Here is a 19,882-nt window from a genome sequence, read left to right as displayed (position 1 = left end):
AAATTATATCTTCGCCAGCTTCATTCTTACTGCTTTGTAGGTTCTTAGGACAAAAATATCTCATATCAGCTACATAAAATAACTGACAATGGGGATTTTCAAGCATTTCTACTAACCAAAGAATGAAAATGAAATTGAACCCTCTAGAGTTGGAGTTCCAAAACAGCACAGTAAACTCAACATTTTTTAAGACCCTAGGTTTTAGTTTTAAAATTAATATAAATGTTATAGTCTCCTCTATACTCTGTTTTTATATAAAATAATGGTGTCTCTTCCCCCAGTCTTGGATTAAATTTGATTCTCAGATACGCTATTGGATTCTGTGGTGCTGCATAACCCTGGCACACCAAATGTAACCCTCCCTGATGGAGCATATACACTCCAGTCTGAAATGCATGAACCCAAGGGGTATGTTTACCTTGTTTCCAATGATCGTCCAAGCTTTATCTCTGTGAAGTTGAACTATTATACAAATGGCTAGTCCAAGGTGACTCTAGACCTGGTGAGGCTTCCAGAAGAAAGTTACTCTTGAAGCAAGTTCCATTCTTCCAAAGTAGGGGATCAAATATATGGTGATGGAAGGAGAACTGACTCTGGGTGGTGAACACACAATGTAATGTGTGTTGTAGATGATGTATTACAGAATCGTACACTTGCAACCTATGTAATTTTACTAACCATTGTCATCCCAATAAATTTAATTAAAAATAAAAAAAATTGATTAGGTGTTCCCCTGTATCATAGTAGGCCTGGAAGAGGGTATTTATGATGGTCTAATTCATGACCATGGGAGGTCTGTTACAAAGTTCTAGGCCAGAGTTCTTAAAGAGTACATTTTAAAAAAATTTTCAGGACATTTTTTTTGCTATCACAATATTGGGAGAAGCTACCGACCAGGGATGGGGAATCAAAGGATACCAGTCTCTTGCCTCCCGTTACCATCAACATCAGACCCGACATTCATGTAATAAAAAAAATCTCAGCTGAGAACCCAACTTTATTTTACATATAAGCACAAGTTATTTTTCTACAGTTTCACTTCCCCGAATTTTCCAGAAATGTGGCTACTTGTAAATCAAAGGAAGACTATATTTTATTTTGTTCAGAACTTTTCTATTCCTGAAAATTGTGTCAGTTGACAGCAAAAGCTACTTGTGGTAATTTAGCCTCCAGTATTGAAGACCTATATCATTCTGTAATTTCCATTGTTATATTTTGGATGATTCTACATTTAGGAGCAAGCATCTGACTGCTTCTGTATGTCTTCTAGTGCTATCCCACTGAGTATGGATAATAACATATACATATTACTTATTGTAAATTATTTTCCTGTTCTAATGTCCTATTTAGGGCATTAAAATATATATTTAGAGGTACATGATATTACTTATGAGTTTCATTTCAGGGGAGCAAAAGAAATACAAGATAGTTATTATAAAAATGGGGCATTGGGTATGCTAGAATGGATAACCACTGCTATAAGTGGTGGTCTAGTTGACTGTATATTAGAATTGCCTCTTTGCACAGTTGCATGCTGACCCCTGAAGAATTTCTTTAGAAAAATGTGATTTAATGTGAAGATTTGACAGATGAGCAAAGTGTTAAGACACATACTTCCAAGTCAGACAGACTTTAAGTCACATCTTGGCATCGAGACTTACAGCTGTACGACCTTGGGCAATTTATTTACCCTCTGGTAGACTCCATTTCCTCAATGGTAAAATAAGATAACTTGTGAAACTCCTTCAACAAGGTTAGTATTGCTTTTATTCTCCTCATCAGTCTTCGTTGAAAAGAGCCTCATGCCAGCTTACTTTAAGCGTCTTCAGAGTTCAGGTCCCCAAGAACGATTATACTTTCTAAAGAGCTAATCTATTTCCTTCCAGACAGTGGGAGCCATTTCATTCATGCCATTTTACTCTTTGCTTTGACTGCTAGTGAACATGGAGCTAAATATTCATGCTTAATTGCTGTGGCTTTCCTCAAATAGGGCTTCTTAATTCAGTTTGCCACCACTGCAGTCCTGCCTCCATTTTCCTTCTTCCTACTAAATTTTGGCCTTTCATCCTGTGTTGTTGGTTGTGGGTCTTACTGTTCCTGTGCTTTTATTGTAAGCTGTCTCAAGCAGGTGGAAAGTAAATAAAATGAGAACAAAATAATAAGGCTGTTTTCTTTGTGATACTTTGTAGTGCTTATTTATATAAGTGGAAAAGGAACTTTTTTTATATTGGTTGTTAATAATAATATTAATCAGATCTTTATTCTATCACTTACTTGGGAAAATATGGCAATAGTATGATATTTTACCCAAAATACTCATCTATAGAGTTAGCTCAATGTAAATTATTTAATCATATTTTCTTAGCAAAAATCAGAAGAATAATACATTGCTGTATGCCATGGTGTTACTATATAACAGCAGTTTTCAAAATTTTGGGTCAGGACCCCTTTGTACTTTTAAAAATTATTGAGGACTCAAAGAAGTTTTGTTTATGTGAATTATACCTCTCAGTATTTATATTAAAACAATGAAATTAAAACTGAGAGATTGAAAAAAATGTTTACTTACAAATGACTTAAAAATAAACCAGTTATATATTAACCCATTATATATTAACATAAATAACACAATTTTTAATGAAAAGTCCGTATATTTAAAAAAATAAAAACAATGACAAAACATTTAGAGTGAGGAGTGGTGTCACTTTTGTGGGGGTTTTGGGGGTTTTTTTTTAATTAGGGAACAACCATGGTCATTGGTTACACATTGCTTTCGTGCTACAATGGCATAGTTGACTATTTTAAGGAGGGCGCAGCTCACAGTGGCCCCTGCAGGGATAGAACTGGCAATCTTGGTGTTGTCAGCACCATGCTCTAACCAGCTGAGCTAACCAGTTACCCAAGTGGTGTCATTTTTGTAAACCTATTTAATGTTTGTCTTTTTTTTTCTATTTTTTATATTTTTATTGAAGTATAATTGACATACAACATTATATTAGTTTCAGGTGTACAATATAATGATTCAATATATGTATACAGTATATTGAGAAATGACCACCACAATAAGTCTAGTTAACATTCTAATGTTTGTCTTAATGGAAGACAGCTAGATTCTCATATCTGCTTCTGCATTCAGTCTGTTGCAATATCATACATCACATAGCCTCATGAGAGACTGAGAGTGTTCAGGGCAAATATGTATTATTATTATTATTATTATTATTATTATTATTATTATTGTTATTTATAAAAATAGCCTGGACCTTACAGACCCCCAAAAGAGTCTTGGGGATTGCTCAGGGACCTGGATCACACTTTGAGAACTGCTGTTATAGAACATAGCCAATGAAAATGGCAATACTATCGTAAACGGAAATAATATTTTGCCTACCTTTCAATTTTTAGTGGTTTCCGTGAGCTGCTAACTTTTTTTAAATGTGCCTGTTACCCTTCTCCCATAGTTCACAGGATCATTAAGGTCAAACTATGGTTTATTTGTGTTTTTCCTTCAAGATCTGGCCAATGTATTTTGAAGTCTACTAGTGATATATGGAATGAACGTTATCATTTTAGCAATAGATTTTTTAAAATATATGTATTGAACAAAGATAATCCTTTGAGTGTGCCATATAGGAAGACTTAGCTTTTTTACCCTTCCAATCTATAATAGCAAAACTAGTTCTATTAAGCCATTATTTTTGTTTGTATGGGTTGCTTGTTATATCATCTTTATACCATTCAGTAACTGGAGCGGAGCAAATTGATTTCTCTTCTTCCTGCCGTGAGGTGGTTCATAATGAAAGGTAGATGGCTTGCCTAATTTGCAGAGTGGCATTAGGTTCAGAATGAGTTGGTGCAGAAGAACACCACATTTCATTTTACTGTATTTTATTTCATTTTCTTTATTTAGGTAATGGCAATAATGGCTGTGAACAAGCCTTTAATTAAGGCTTTGTATCGCTACAAGGAATCTCTAAGGATATCAGCTCTGCTTTAAGTGTGATGGAATCCCTGTTACAGTGCCATGGTGGTGCTAGTTCCAATAATTACTTGGGTCTTCTGTTTCTCTTTCCATGAAAGAACAATCTTAAACTTTCAAGTATTTCAACAGGAAACTGTGGAGGCTGCCAATGCTTAAATTGTCTGACAGTGACATTAGAGTTAGGTCTAGGATGTTTTGAAGTGGCTGAGGTAATAAACAAGTTTTCTGCTTATGAGACACATCCAAAACCTCTTTAGGTTTCACATGGGTGATTAAATAAACATGATTAAGAAGTGTCAGGGCCGGCCAAGTGGCTCAGTTGGTTAAGAGCTCGCTCAAGAGTTTGAGCTCTGAGCAACAGCAGTTCGAGTCCAGCCCGAGCTGAGCAGCCGCTGAGCTGCCAACAGGTAGCAGGATGGCTCAGCTAAAAAAAAACAAAACAAAAAAAAAGTGTCAACCACTACCTCCAATGACAGCAGTTACTCCCTGCTGGGCCCAGTGAGTCACCTTCATATCACATCATTGTCCGTTTTATAGAAGATCAGATTATGCCTTCACCTAAAAAATAGCTTGCCTGTATATGTATACACTCATATATCTATCTATCTCTATATATACAGAGGGTACCAAAAACACGTACACACATTTTAAGATAACATCTCTTAAAATGTGTGTACATGTTAAAATGTGTGTACATATTTTGGGCACCCCCGGTATATCACTTTTTACTTTCCCAAGGATTTTCAGAACTCTCAATTAAGTAGTATAGGCTTTTAAGTTTAGAAAGGAATTTTAAAGATGATCTTTTCCAAACCCCAAACCTTGTTTAAGCGATTCACAGTGTCCTAGGCGAGTGGTTGTTCCAGCTTTGCTTGAATACTTCCAATGATAGAAACTCGTGATTCCTAAGGCAAATATTTTGAACAGGTCCAATTATTGGGAAAGTTTTTTTCTCCGTTCGACTTGAGACAAACAGATACGCTTTTCACACTATAACACTTTAGATGTTTGAAGACAACTGCCATGTTTCAGGCTTATGTCTTCATGAGTCTTCTCTTCACCAGACTCAATCAGCTCTGTTCTTTATCTAAAAATTCATCAGTCCCTTGCTTACCCTTGTTCCCCCTCCCATTGGCCTGCTCCCCTTTCCAGTGTCCATCGTAAAAGTATAATACCCAGAATGCCACTCAGCGCTCCTGATGCTGAATTACCATCATAGAGGAGAGGGGAGCTGTCTGCTCCCTTATTGCCATTATCTGCTAATTGATCTTCTAGCTTCTTTGGCAGTTGTATCACATGGACTTACACTATACTTAAGATCAACAGGAAGGATGTCTTAGTCACATCAACTATTATTTAGCTACACTTGCCTCCTGCATTTGTAAATGGGACATGTACTTTCAAAACTTAGCCCATTGAAATTTGAAGGGAAGGTGTTCTTTCTTGTTTTTTTCTTTGTAATGGTGGAAATAACTTTATTTGAATGTAATTTTAAATCTACAGAAAGATTTTCAGAATAACTCAAAGGACTACCATGTATCATTTACCTGGATTCACCACTTGTTAACATTGTACCCCATTTGATTTGTCATTCTCCAGAAAGATAAAAATTACATAAATAGTAATATAATGTATTTTTTTCTGAACAATTTGAGAGTAAGTGGCAGACACCATGTTTCTTTAACTATTTCAGTTTGTATTTACCAAGAATAAGGACACCTTCTTAAAAAGCCACAGTATAGTTACAGAATCAGAAAATTTAACATTGATGTAACGCAATTATCTAATCCATAGTCCATACTCTTTTTACCAATTGCCCTGTTAATGTATGTCCTTTTTAGCTCTTTTGGGGGTGCAGGACGTTCCAGGATCCAATCCAGGACCATACATTTCACTCAGGTGTCTGCTGATTTCTCCATCTTAGAAGAGAAGATATTCTTATGAGTCAGAAGCTGGATAGTAGCTGTGGAGATTCCCCGGGCCTTGGTCCATAGTTTTCACATCACTGACTGAATAAACATTTAACTACTATCTTCAAGTGAAAGTAAGTTAATAAACTAAATTGATGGATCTGTTCCTCTTTGAGCTTTCCCTTCTGTGCAGTCTTGTACATCTTCGTATGGCTATTTCAATGTAAACATTAGATAGCAATAACTTTCTAAAAGTTCTCAACCGCTTTCCGTTCAAGCCCATTTTCATAAGCTGCGCATTCAGGGAGGCTTTCTTTTCCTTCCTGCAGATACAGCGTGAACTTTAGCTTGGTCCTTCTTCTGGCCCCAAGGCATACATGTCGGGCATGCCCCCATGCCTATATTCATGGCGTTTTGCTCACCTGTAACTTCTTTTTTATTTTTTCTTCACTTTTTAATTTTATTATATTATCATTATTTTTATGTTAGTTTCAAGTGTACAAAACAACGTAATGTTCAGACATTTACACCCCTCACAAAGTGATAACCCCCCCCCAAGTCTACTACCCCTCTGACATCATATAGAACTGTTACAATACTATTGACTATATTCCCTATGCTGTACTTTACATCCTGTGGGGGGAGGGGGAAATATATATATATATATATATGTATGTATATATATATATGTATATATATGTATGTATGTATATGCACTTATAGTTGACATTCAGTATTATTCTACATAAGCTTCAGGTATACAGCACAATGGTCAGGCATCTACACAATCTATGAAGTGATCCCCCTGATAAGTCCAGCACTTAATCCTTACATTAAGTCCTGTACATAATCCTTACGACATTGTTGATTATATTCCCCATAATGCACTTCACATCCCCATGACTATTTCATGGCTACCAATTTTCACCTGTAACTTCTTATCCTTCACCCTATCTTTAGCCATCCAAACTCTATTGATTTCTCAAGGTACCATCTCGTTCATGAATCTTTCCATTCATTTATATAACAAATGTATACAAATGTACACCTTCTATGTGACAGGCAGTGCTGTTAGGTGCCAAGGGTGTTAGGGTATAGCATTGAGCAAACCCGGCAAATATCCTCGCCATATGAAGCTTATATTATGGTGGGGCAAGACAGCCAATAAATAAGATAAATAACATTTAGACTAAGTTAGATGATGAGAAGTCTAAGGAGGAAAATCAATAGGCAAGGGAGATAAGGAGTGATGGGGGAGGTACAGTTTAAGTAGGGTGGCCAGGGAAGGCCAGGCAGGCCATCACCAAAGCAAAGCCTCCGACCTCTGCTTTCTCTAAATTCTTCAGTCCATAAAGTTTCATGCTAATCTGTTTATTAAAAGCAGCAGAGTAGAAAGTACCTGGGTTTTGAAATTAGACATAAAAGTGAATCTGGATTTTCATTGCCTAGTGAACCCAGTAAATTATATAATGGCTTTAAGACTACAATTTTGTGATCTATAAATGAGGCTAATGATACTTTATAGGTTTGTGAAGATGATTAAATGAAATAAGCACCGTGAAGCACCTAGCATTGCTTGACCCATAGTAAGTCTTTAACAAATGCTAGTAACCCTCCTGCTGTCTTCTCTACGTGGAACACTGCTTTGGTTTCACCTGCAGGGGCTAGTTCAGTGCTGAGCACCAGCTAGACATGTCATAAACATGGTGATTAATGATGTCCTATCATTGGCTCAGCTTTCATTAATTTATTCATGTAACATTTGCTCAGTACTTATTATATACAGGGTGCTATGAATATGAATACAACTCTAGGGTGTTTGTAATTTAATAGAGGAGATAAGACAAATACACAAATTAAGCTAAAATGTAAAGACAAATACAGTAAGAGAGAGAAGCACAAAGTGTTACTGGTATTCAGACGAGACTGCCCCCTCCAAGGAGGGGAAGCTTCAGGAAGGGGTGACCTTGGGACTGTGTCTTAAAGTCCCAGTAGGACTGTAAAGGAGATGTCAAAAGGATGAGCAGACAGAAAGTGAGCAGAGACTGGGAGTTGGAGAACAGCCTTGAGAACTCGGATCGGCAGATGGTTCAGTTTGGCTCACAGTGACCCTCAGCCCTGGATGTGCTCGTAGAATAGAATCTCCAGGGGAGCCCTTTAAAAAAGACTGATGCTGTGGCCTACCCCTAGTTTAGATGGTCTGGGATGGGACCTAAATAGTGATGTTTTTTTTTTTTTTGTAAGCTCTCAAGATGGTTCTAATGTGCAGCCATGGCTGTGAATTCCTGGTCCAGGGTATAGCTGAGGGGAGAAGTTCAAGATCAAGTAAGAACAATGTTCTGGGATCATAGTGTAGAGGCCTCATTCCAGGTGAAGAAGTTTGATATTAGTTCATCATTGCTCTTAAGCCAGGCAATAATAGTTGGACCTCTTCTAAACTTTCTAAATGGTTTCTCAGACTTTGAAGGTGTTTGTCCCCAATGTCCCTCTCCTCATTGTATTGCTGTGATTTGGTTATTTTTTTTATATGCCCTATGAGCATCCTGAAGGTGAAAGGGGGGTGTACTCATCTCCTATCCTTTCAGTACCCAGTATTGCCTTACATGTATATACCCACTAAAACTCTGTTGAATGAATTAGTCAAGGATTGGAGCTGCAGTTAGATTTGGGGTCCATACGTCAAATTAGGAAACTATTGCAATATGAGGGCCTGCTGAGTGGTTGCAGGAATGAAGAGAAGATACACATCTACAGAAGAAATATTTATATTTTGTCCTTTAAAGGGGGCCAAATCACTCATCCATCAAACTGACTCAGAGTCTAAAAGGACTAGGAAAAATGTGGAGACAAGGAAAGAATTAGGCAAGACATGCCAATTTAGGAGGAGAGTTTGAGTTTAAGTAACTTGTATTGATACTTCGAAGATACATCCAGATTAAACTGTTTCTCAGGCAGTTGGAAATGCCTGAGAAAAGGTTTCATCTTTGGAAAGAGGTTAAGAGATTTAAACTTATAACTTAAGTATACATAAGGAAAAAATGCAATGTGATGGAAACAATGTCCAACCTGAATAAGGGCAGCGGGAGGTAGTGGCTTTGAGCAGATTTTCAGACAGCTTTATTAGGTTGTTGATTGTCTAAGAAATAAATGCTGAAAGAACTTGGGGCTTTCTCAAATTCTTTACCCTAAAGTTGACTAAATTCTGCCACTTTTGCTTTAACATTTTCTCACTGCACTACTTACTGTCAGCTTAATGAAAAAGTCCAGGGCTCTTTCTGGGCCCCTGACCCCAACCATGTGATAAACAAACCAAGCAGCACCTGTTCTCAAGTTGGCCGTCCTGCAAACAGGGTAGATGGAGGAGCCAAGATCTAGTTCAGGAAGGACAGAGTGGGGCCTACCACGTTCTCTAGTTCACCTTTGCTAGTAGTAAAACTGACCTTGTATTTTGATCTTTTCGCTCTTGGTTTCTGATGTCATTAGTTGAGACTCCATGGAGAAGTAACCGATTTGCTTACCCCCACGCCTTCTGCATGTATAAACCTTAGCTCTCTGTACAGGTTATATATAGGGTCTAAAGATATAGATGACCATATTCATCTAGGCATTTCATAAAATGCCCTGAAGTGGACATTTTAGCTGTGGGAGAGGTGAGACCCCAGAGACCTTTGCATCTGTTTGTGTTCTTGGAAAGAGAACCCCTACTTCAGACTACCCCCTCCCTGGGAGCTCCATCATCCCACAGTTCCCTAATGGCCCTTCCCTTCTAGTAAAATCTCCCAACTTTAACTAAAAGATGCCCCATCTTTCTCTAAGGGACTATGTTGACCAATGCCATCCTAACTCACTTCCCTACTTACTTCTGTCACTAGCAGAGGCTGTCCCCCTTAGCTGTCTCCTAAGGACCCTGCTTCTCTTGCAGCCATCTCTGAAGTTAAACATGAGACGTCTCTAAATCAGTGGTTCTCAACCAGAGGAGGTGTTTGGCCTCAAGGGACATTTGGCAATTCCTGTAGACATTTTTGGTTGCCACAACTGGATGAGAATGGGGGTGCTACTGGCATGATAAGTAGAGTCCAATGAGGCTGCTAGCCATCCTCAATGCACAGGGCAGCCCCACAACAAAGAATTATCCAGTCCAAAAAGTCAATGGTGTCATTGATCAGAAACCTTGCTCTAAATAAAGATTTAAATGTTTGTATTTAATTTTTACTTTGTATATGTATTACCCAGCTGAGTATTTAGTATTAGTATTGAAATGTTTGATATTGGTATGCATATCCTAGAAAAAACACATGGATGTCACAAATAGGGCTGGAGATGAGGGGGACTAACTGATTACAGAAAAGGGTATAGATTTTTAAGTGAAATTTTGAAGGAAAAGGGTATCTGTTTGTCTCAAGTCAACTTGAGAAAAAGCTCTCCCAATAATTGGACCTGTCCAAAATACTTGCCTTAGGAATCACAAGTTTCTATCGTTGGAAGTATTCAAGCAGAGTGGATTTTTTGTGTGTGAAATATTATTAACTTGTTTGGGCCTTTAAATTTCAACTGCCAAAAGATTTTTAACCTTCTCCATTTCTTTCCTGTCATATATTTCTCTTCTGTCTACAGCGAAAGGAGTCAGTTAATGTTTCATAAATGTTCTTTACTGATCCTCAACCACCTTTCTCCAAGTCAAAAGACAGCTCCCACCAAACACACAGAGGCAGGTCCCCAGACAGACCTCAGACTCTTTCCCGGTCCTTCCTGCAAGTATTAATCCTCACCATAGGATGGTGATAGTTACTGTGATTAATATACTTTTAACCGTAAAGTGATTATAGAAAATCATGCCCAAATTGCTGGAGCTAAAACTTGACCTGCCCTGACAGGATGAAGAAAACTCAATGCCATTTTCCCTGACCTTCCGCATCCCCCACGCTCCCAAATAGTCTTGCTCCTTAATGAGTAAGAGTAGTTTAAGCTGCAATTATTTCCTCTTACACTGACTGTCTTTTTCACCCTGATTACTCTTTGGATGTATAATGGGGAGATAGCTGCTTGCGGGCTAGCCAGGCAACCTGCTGAATGGCAGCAATACATGCTCAGCAAGAGTGCATTCCACTCTCAGAACAACCTGCCCAAACTGAATGCAACTCCCAAGTGGAGCGGAGAGAGCTTTTTACCATTTTGATTTGAAATGCTACTTTTCTAGTTTCTGTAGCTAAACAGTAAATAATTTTGTGGGGGGTTTTTTTCCAGCTGCTCCTAGGTTGACATTTGCTGAACCCCTCTTGAATTCACTTTTGCAGAACAAGACAACCATTGGGTACCATTAGGTCACTACTCCATTTTAGTTGAGTTTAGGGGCCTTCTTCTCCAATTTAGCCTCTTTTGACATAAGCAGAACATCTATTCATTCAAAGGGAACACCGTGACACAGCTGAAGAATATGTCTCGGGAATGTAAAGGGCATTGGGTCTGTATTTCCCAATCTCAGAAACTCAGAATTGCTTTATTTGCCGGTCTATCCACCAAGCTCTGGGTTACTGGCCACTTTTGTACAGGTATAGTTTTTTGTTGCCTGAGATAACAACCCTGAAGCATTATAAGATCCACAAGCACCCTGTGAGTCATAAAGCCTAAACTATAACAACGTTGTGTGTAGATTAAGTGCATTCTATCTCTGTGTGACTATTTGAAAAGTAGCAATTCTTATGAACAGACTCTTCATAACCACTTAATCAAAATAAATCAATGCCTCAGTTATCTGTAATTTTCTTTTAAGGCAAGCTTAGATACTGGGACAGTGCTGAAAGAAGAAATAATCTTCATTAATTGTGTGTTTCTTGGCAGATGACAGGGCACCTCCATATGCTCTTATTTCATTTTAAAAATTGACACTGTGGGCAAAGAAAGAACCCTGGGTGCAGTGAATAGTTAAAAAAAAATAGCCAAAGATCTAAAGATTATACCTGGCCAGTGTGATTGGTTGTTTTGCCACAAAAGGAAAAGAAGGGTTGTGATTGGTGGTGGTAGCTTTACAAACTAAGGCGCTTGCTGCAACACTTAGAAATGTGGGAGAATGATGGATAAAATAGCCCAGCAAAATGAGAACTGAGGAGAGAGAGAAGCAGGAAGAATATGTCGGGAGACTGGAGGACAGGGGAGGTCACCGGAAAGAGAAGAAAGATTGAAACCCTGAGGTGAGAAAACGAGAGCATCTGTTTCCAAGAAACTGAGGAAGGTGGGGGCAAACAGCTCAGCATGACTGAGCAGCCTGGGGACACCCACGCCTTGGGGCACCAGGTTCCCCGAGGGACGAGTGACGCAACCCAGGGCAGGGCTGCTTCCAGGGACCTCGGAGCTCTTTACACCATTCCAGCACAGTAACCAATCTTCACAGAGAACCCCTTCAAAGTGAATGAAGAGAAGTTTGAATCATGTTGGCTATTTTTCATGCACCAAAACCATACATGTTACCTAAAGAAAAAAAGAAGTTAGTTGAATTTTCTCCACCAAGGAAGTCTATGCGGAATCACTCATTGTCTGATAGGGCTCACTGAGTTTGACATTTCTGTCAGATTTATCCAATATCGCATTTCTCTACCGTGCTATATGTACAGTTGACTAGAATATAGTCAGTTCATTGTTACACGAACTATTTAAGATGGAAGGAAAGGTTGCTCATCCAAGATGGTAACGCAACCCATGGTGAATTATACTTGGTTGTTTACATTGGTATTGTACCCTTGTACCTTTGTATTATAATGATCTGTTTACATCTGTCTTCTCCACTAGACTATCAGTACCTTGACTGCAGGGGCCGTCTTAGTACCAAAACCCAGAGCACCGTCTCTGGCACATAGCTGGGGTTTACTAAATGTTAGTTGAATAAATGATTGAAGAAATAGATATACCTGATCTAACACATCACTGTGGACAAAGTAATGCCGCCACACAATGAAAACACAGTCAGTAACACCTGGAAAGCTTAACTGCTTGTCTCTCAGACTGCTGTGAAGCCCCCAACCTCAACCCTACTGTAAATCCTTCCTCAGAACAACGGAAGTGGTTAAGTGTTCAGGTGTCAAAATGGCACCCTGCTGGGCTGCAGGCTGCATACAAAGTTATATTCCATTGAGTTTCAAATGCTAACAAAGCAAGTAATTAAGCTGAGTAAGTGCTAACTTGCTTGAAAGCAAGATTTGAAGCTGATAAACCAAAATGCTGATAATTAAGAGCTGATTATACAGCTTTGTTGTTTCTCTGCCCTGCTAATAGCCTCTCATTCTTGGCATGTAATGATTTCTTCCCCACAAGGGGAAAAAGAAAAAAACAAAAGCCCAACCTTCAGTCTTCTCCACTTCTCTCCTCCCATCCTGAGTTAGGCGTGACTCCCTCCTTTCCTAAGCTACGTCCTCCACCGTGGTTTTGATCCTTCTCTCCTTCCTTGTCTATCTCTTGCATCTTTTACCTCTCTCTCCACTAATTTCTTCTCTAATGTTTATAAACATACTCAGAGGTTACCATCCTTAAAAAAAAAAAAAACAAGGAAGCCCATAAGCGAAGAGTGCAAGAATCTTCCCTTATTCTCCATTCCCTTAAGTCTCTACCATCTTTCTCTACATTCGCTAAGCTCTCGGAAAAGGAATCTGCATTTTGTGTCCTCAGCTTGATTGCTGATTACTTCTTCTTTTTTTAAGATTTTATTGGGGAATTGGGGAATGGTGACAGTGTTGGGGAATTGGGGAAGAGGAACATTGGGTTTTTCAAGGATTCATCAGCTCCAAGTCAAGTTGTTGACCTTCAATCTTAGTTGTGGATGGCACAAGCTCAGCTCCAAGTCCAGTCGCCGCTTTCAATCTAGTTGGGGGTGGGGAGGACGGGCACAGCCAACCATCTCATGTGGGAGTTGAACCTGCAACCTTGTTGTTAAGAGCATGCACTCTCACCAGCTGAGCCATCTGGCCACCCCTAGGCAACTCAGCAGCAGCTCAGCTTGGGCACAGCTCACTGGCCCATGTGAGAATCAAACTGATGACCCTGTTGCTCAGAGCTTGCACTCTAACCAACTGCACCACCTGGCCGGCTCTGCTGATTACTTCTTATTCCCTTAAAAATTTCTACTGGTTTCTGCATGCTCTTTCAGAAGTTATAGATGTATTCTTTTTGTTTAGTTTTGGGGTTTTTTGTGTTTATTTTGTTCTTTAGATTCCACATATGACTGAGATCATATGGTATTTGTCTCCCTGTATCTGACTTATTTCACTAAGCATTATACCCTCTAGGTCCATCTATGTTGTTGCAAATGGTGAGATTTCATTTTTTATGACCTAGTAATATTCCATTGTATAAACATACCACATCTTCTTTATCTTATTGTCTATTGATGGGCATTTCAGTTTCTTCTATATCTTGGCTATTGTAAATAGCACTGCAGTGAACATAGGGGTACATATATCTTTTCAAATTAGTGTTTTGGATTTTTTCTGAAAATACCCAGGAGTGGAATTGCTGGGTCATAAGGTAGTTCTATTTTTAATTTTTTGAGAAACCTCCATACTGATTTCCATAGTGGTTGCACCAATCTGCAGTCCCACCAACAGTGCAGGAGGGTTCCCTTTTCTCCACATCCTCACCAACACTTGTTGTTTGTTGATTTATTGATAAAGGCCTTTCTAACTGGTGTGAGGTGATATTGTGTGTATGTGTTTTTTTTAATTGTATTTCTCTGATGATCAGGGACACCGAGCATCTTTTCATATGTCTATTGGCCATCTGTATGTCCTCTTTGGAGAAATGTCTATTCAGGTCCTCTGCCCATTTTTAATTTGTTTCTTTCTTTTTTCTTTGGTGTTGAGTTTTATTAGTTCTTTATAAATTTTAGATATTAAGCCCTTATCAGATGTATCATTGGCAGCTATCTTCTCCCATTCAGTAGAATGTCTTTTTCTTTTGTTGATGGTTTCCTTTGTTATGCAAAAACTTTTTAATTTGATGTAGTCCCATTTGTTCATTTTTTCTTTTGCTTCCCTTCCCAAGGAGCTATATCAGTAAAAATATTACTAAGGGGAGCCGGCCGAGTGGCTCGTTGGTTAAGAGTTGGCTTGGGAGTGCCAACTCTGAGCAGCAAGACCTCGGTTAGGATCCCACATATGAGGGCCAGTGATGCTGCACCCTCTGCAGCTAAGATGGTGAACAACAGCTCGACCTGGAGCTGGGCTACGGTGAGTTGCCGGCAGTGGCATAGGCTGCAGGTGGGCTGCCATAAAGCTACAGTGAGTGGCTGGCAGCCAGTGTGAGCTGCCGTCCAATGGCCGGTGACTGATCTGCCTCATCCAGGAAGAGCGCAATGATCACAATACCAACATGGGCCAGTGAAGTGATATCCTCCACAACTAGACTGAAGAACAAAAGGACAGCAACTTGTCTGTTCCCCTTTCCCAATTCCCCAATGCTGTTCCAATTACCCAATAAAATATTTTTAAAAATAGGGCCAGCCGAGTGGCTCAGTTGGTTAAGAGATCGTTCAAGAGTGCAAGCTCTGAACAACAGGGTCGCTGGTTCGATTCCCAGCCTGAGCTGAGCTGCCAACAGGTGGCAGGATGACTCGGCTAAAAAAAAAATATATATATATATATATATATATATATATATACACACACATATACACACACACACACACACACACACACACACACACACACATATATATATATATATATATATATATATATATATATATATATATATATATTACTAAGGGTAATGTCTGGGAATTTATTTCCTGTATTTTCTTCTGGGAGCTTTATAATTCTGGGTCTTACATTTAAGTCTTTAATCCATTTTGAGTTTATTCTTATATATGGAGTGAGAAGGTGGTCCAGTTTCATTTTTTGCATGTATCTATCCAGTTCTCCCACCACCATTTATTAAACATACTGTCTTTACCCACTGTATATTCTTGCCTCCTTTGTCATAGATTAAATGACCATCTAGGCATGGGTTTATTTCTGAGCTCTCTATTCTGTCCCATTGATCTATGTGTCTGTTTTTGTGCCAGCAGTATGGTGATTTGATGACTATAGGCTCGCAGTATAGTTCGATATCAGGCAGCATGATACCTCCAACTTTGTTCTTCTTTCTCAAGATTGCCATGGCTATTCGGGGTCCTTTATGGTTTCATATAAGTTTTAGGATTATTTATTCTAGTTTTGTAAACAATGTCATTGATATTTTGATATAGGGATTGCACTGAATCTATAGATTGTTTTGGGTGGTATGTACATTTTAACTATGTTAATTCTTCCTATCCTTGAGCATGGTATGTGCTTCATTTATTCGTGTCTTCTTCATTTTTTTTTTCTTCAATGTCTTACAGTTTTCCAAGTACAGGTCTTTTACATCCTTGGTTAAATTTATTCCTAGGTATATTATTTATTTTTCTGATGCAATTGTAAATAAGATTGTTTTCCTAATTTCTCTGTGGATATATTCTTAATTGTCAGATTCCCAATCTTCATTTGTTTTCATCTCTGCAGTATTTTACATTGTTGACCTGCCCTTTTCTGATATATGTCATTTTGTGACTTTTATGACATTTTACCTTTCTGGTTTTCTTCTCACTTACTACTTCTTTTCTCCTTCCTACTCCTAATGTCTTTCCTTCTTTCATTCTTTTGTTTTTCCTACCTGATAAGAGAGAAGAAAGAAACTAATATTTATTGACATTTAAAATAAATCATATGCCAGGTATCATGTCAAATTTTCAAACATTATCTCCTTTTATCTTTACATCAGCCCTAGGATATGAATATTATCATCCCTATTTAAAATATTTTATTTACTTATTTATTTATAATTGTGCTAAAATACATATAATATAAAATTTACCATAGTAATCATTTTTTAGTGTACAGTTCAGTGTCACTAAGTACATTCACATTGTTGTGCAGTCATCACCACCATCTATCTCTAGAACTCTTTTCATCTTGTAAAACTGAAACTCTACATCCATTAAACAGCAACTCCCCATTACCTCTTTTCCCCAGCCCCTCATAACCACTCTTTTACTTTCTGTCTCTATGAATTTGACTCCTCTAAGTACCTTATATAAGTGGAATCATGCAGAATTTGTCTTTTTGCAACTGGCTTAGTTCACTTAGCATAATGTCTTCAAGGTTCATCCATGTTGTAGCATATGTCAGAATTTCCTTCCTTTTTAAGGCTGAATAATATTCCATTGTATGTATATATCACATTTCATTTATTCATTCATCCCATTTTATAAATAGTGAAGCTGTGTCTCAGACAAGAGAAATAACTCTTTGAGGTCACACAGCTTTTCTTCTAAGTCTATCCTTAGTCTTCTCTCTCTCTCTCTCTTTCTCTCTACTTTTTTTGCTGATTGTATGCCACATTTTGAATTATAATCCCCATACAGTTCTCAAATGTATATCCTAAATTAAACTTTGGTACTGAATCCAGTTTCATATTTCTAGTAGATCCGCCAGAACACCCCTCTGATGCCTTTGACTCACCGTACACAAAAATAAGCCCATCATCATTTGGTCCTCAAAATAGGCTTGCCATTCTGACACCCCTGTTGCTTTAATGATACCACACATTCCCCAGTCACCTGGACCCTAAACCTCTGAGTCATCCTTGAGACTCTTTTCCCTACATCACCCAAATTCAATGTCACTGGATTTTGTCAGTAGTGCTTCCCTAATCCTTTCATACCCATTCCTTCTCACTGTACCTGTACAAGAGGCCCTACAGTCAGGTAGATCTAAGAGCTTTCATTGGGTTCAAACCCCAGCTTGGCCATTTTCTGGCTTGGAGAGGAGGGAGAGTGTTGAGCTTGTCACTTGACCTCACTTAGCCTCAGTTTTCTTATCTGTGCAAGAAAGTCCAATGTGCAAGGTATTTTGAGCATTAAATGTGATAATATTTATAAATAGCCTTAAAAAATGCCCAGTGTTTAGTAGATGCTAAGAAAGTGGTAACTATTTCTTCTCTTTTTAAATTCTACCTTCCTACTTCTAGTTCACTAGCCTTCTTCTCTCACAAGGATTTTTTTCTCAGTGTTTAGTCACTTGCAGGAAACAAACTACTGAATTTTAGCATTATGTTTCGTTTTACAATGTTCTCTATTGTCTGTACTAATCAGAGTACAGTGATTGTGTTTGGGGTTGGCCCTTCATGTTTGTGTTTGGAATTTGATTTCACATTTAGAATTCCTAAAACAATCTTGGAGGGGATTTCCATCTCTTAGACTGCGTCATCAAAATTGTCTTAAACAAAACAATTGAAACATGCAAGATTTATTGAGCCCAGTTTCATTTTTAAAAAGACTGCAATGAAGTCAGTGAGGTGATATGTCCGTAGTTAATCAGTGGGAAGGATAAATGGAGAGAGGGCATGAGTTAATCGTAACTCTGAGTATGCCAAGAGTTTTAACTGGGAAAAGTGGGGTCAGCAAATATCCTCACTTCCTTCCCCACCCCACCCCGCCACACCAAACTACAATTTGTCAAGGAAACATGCCAACTTGGGCATTTTCAGCAGAAGGGACCCCTAGGTAGAAGATTGTCTTCAGTTCGTGGTGTAAAGGCATGCAGGCAAATTAAAGCCCAACTTGCTCATCAGCGATCTGCCTCCTGGGGAGCTGTCCAGAGTAGCCAGGCGACGTCCAGCTACATTGAAGATAGAAATTCCATGTATGGATCCTGAACTGTGTTCTTGACATACAAGAGTTGCTAGGCCTCACAAAACCCATTAACAACAGCAACAACAACAAAACCTGCAGACAACCTTTATGAGTAGTTTGGAGAAAGACATTAATACCAACTAGGCATAGAAAAATTAGACTTGTGATGCAGCACATCAGATTATCCTTTCCTTTAATGTTTTAGAGCAGTAAGCAAGTAGGTCATGCAAATGAGGATGGTGTTGTTTCCCCATCTTGTATTAGACGTCCAGGTAGAGCCATGTATATAATTCCTGAAATCTAACTGAGCGTCCCCGGAGATTGCTGCAGAGCCTGTCTGTGATCACGAGGCCCCTCGCTCATCAGTGAAACAGCATGACCATCCTAGGTACCACACTCCAGTTTCAAGTTAATGGTTCAGGCATGCCTAAGATGGCCAATCTATCCAGACACTTGGGTTGGATTCATTACTCATTCCTGAAGTATGCAATCAAATCCTAAAGACCCACTGCTTATGTGTTCTTTTTCTTTTGCATGGCTGGTTTTACTCAGCAAAAGCAGACAACACTACTCAATGGGTAACTTCACAGTTCTCAAGCTACTTTCTGACGTTTTGTGTTTTATTTTTCTCTCATGAGTGAGATTGTAAATGTGAACATTTGTATATTGTCTTCTAAGTTTTTCTTCTGATAGCCTCCCTTCCCATCCCTTCTCAGCTTTTTTCTTATGAGCCCGAAAAAGTGGCATTCTCTGGTATTCTTTGTTCATGTTTTATGAAAATGGCAGATGCTACTACTCACTTTTATTTGCCATAACTAATTATCTTGCCCCAAATTCTGTCTTTCTCTCATTCTGCTTGAGAATTTTGGTCCTCTGGTCTCTACATAAAGTGGGAAGACTCCAGGAATCCAGTAGCACACTGGGTTTTAAGTTGGTTTGGCCCAAATAGAACCCTAACAGAATCCTCCTTCCATTCCTTTGTGCGTCAGATTCGTCAGGCTGTCTTGAATAAACCATTATGGTTTCCTATAAGCTGGCTATTAGAGTGGGGTGGCGGAGTTCAGAACGAAAATATAAGCTCAAAACTTCAGAGTCAAGTTTTTTTTGGGGGGTGAGTGGGTAAATAAACTCTTTAAGAATATTGTAACTATTTATTTGGCTATTCTCTTTTGCCCCTGCTTTAGCACCCTAACATTGTAAAATTAAATTTCATAAATGTGGCTCAAGATTGGACAGTTACTGTGTTTGATATTGGACTGCTGCCACACTCTCAGCCATCTCTTCCTCTCATCT

The 19,882-nt window shown here is 38.7% G+C and overlaps 1 protein-coding gene across 1 annotated transcript in view; it reads left to right on the top strand.

The window, feature by feature from the left end:
- LOC109393869 (calmodulin-lysine N-methyltransferase-like) overlaps nucleotides 1–19,882 on the top strand; it is a gene marked incomplete at its 5' end in the record, with an annotated part of 286,769 nt that overhangs the window by 193,731 nt on the left and 73,156 nt on the right. The gene's annotated exons all lie outside the window — the stretch shown is intronic.

The sequence above is a fragment of the Hipposideros armiger genome, unplaced genomic scaffold, assembly GCF_001890085.2.
Source record: "Hipposideros armiger isolate ML-2016 unplaced genomic scaffold, ASM189008v1 scaffold_395, whole genome shotgun sequence".
NCBI classification, from domain to species: Eukaryota; Metazoa; Chordata; class Mammalia; order Chiroptera; family Hipposideridae; genus Hipposideros; species Hipposideros armiger.
Note: the sequence above shows the minus strand (reverse complement) of the source record. Positions and strands in the feature narration are given on the sequence as shown.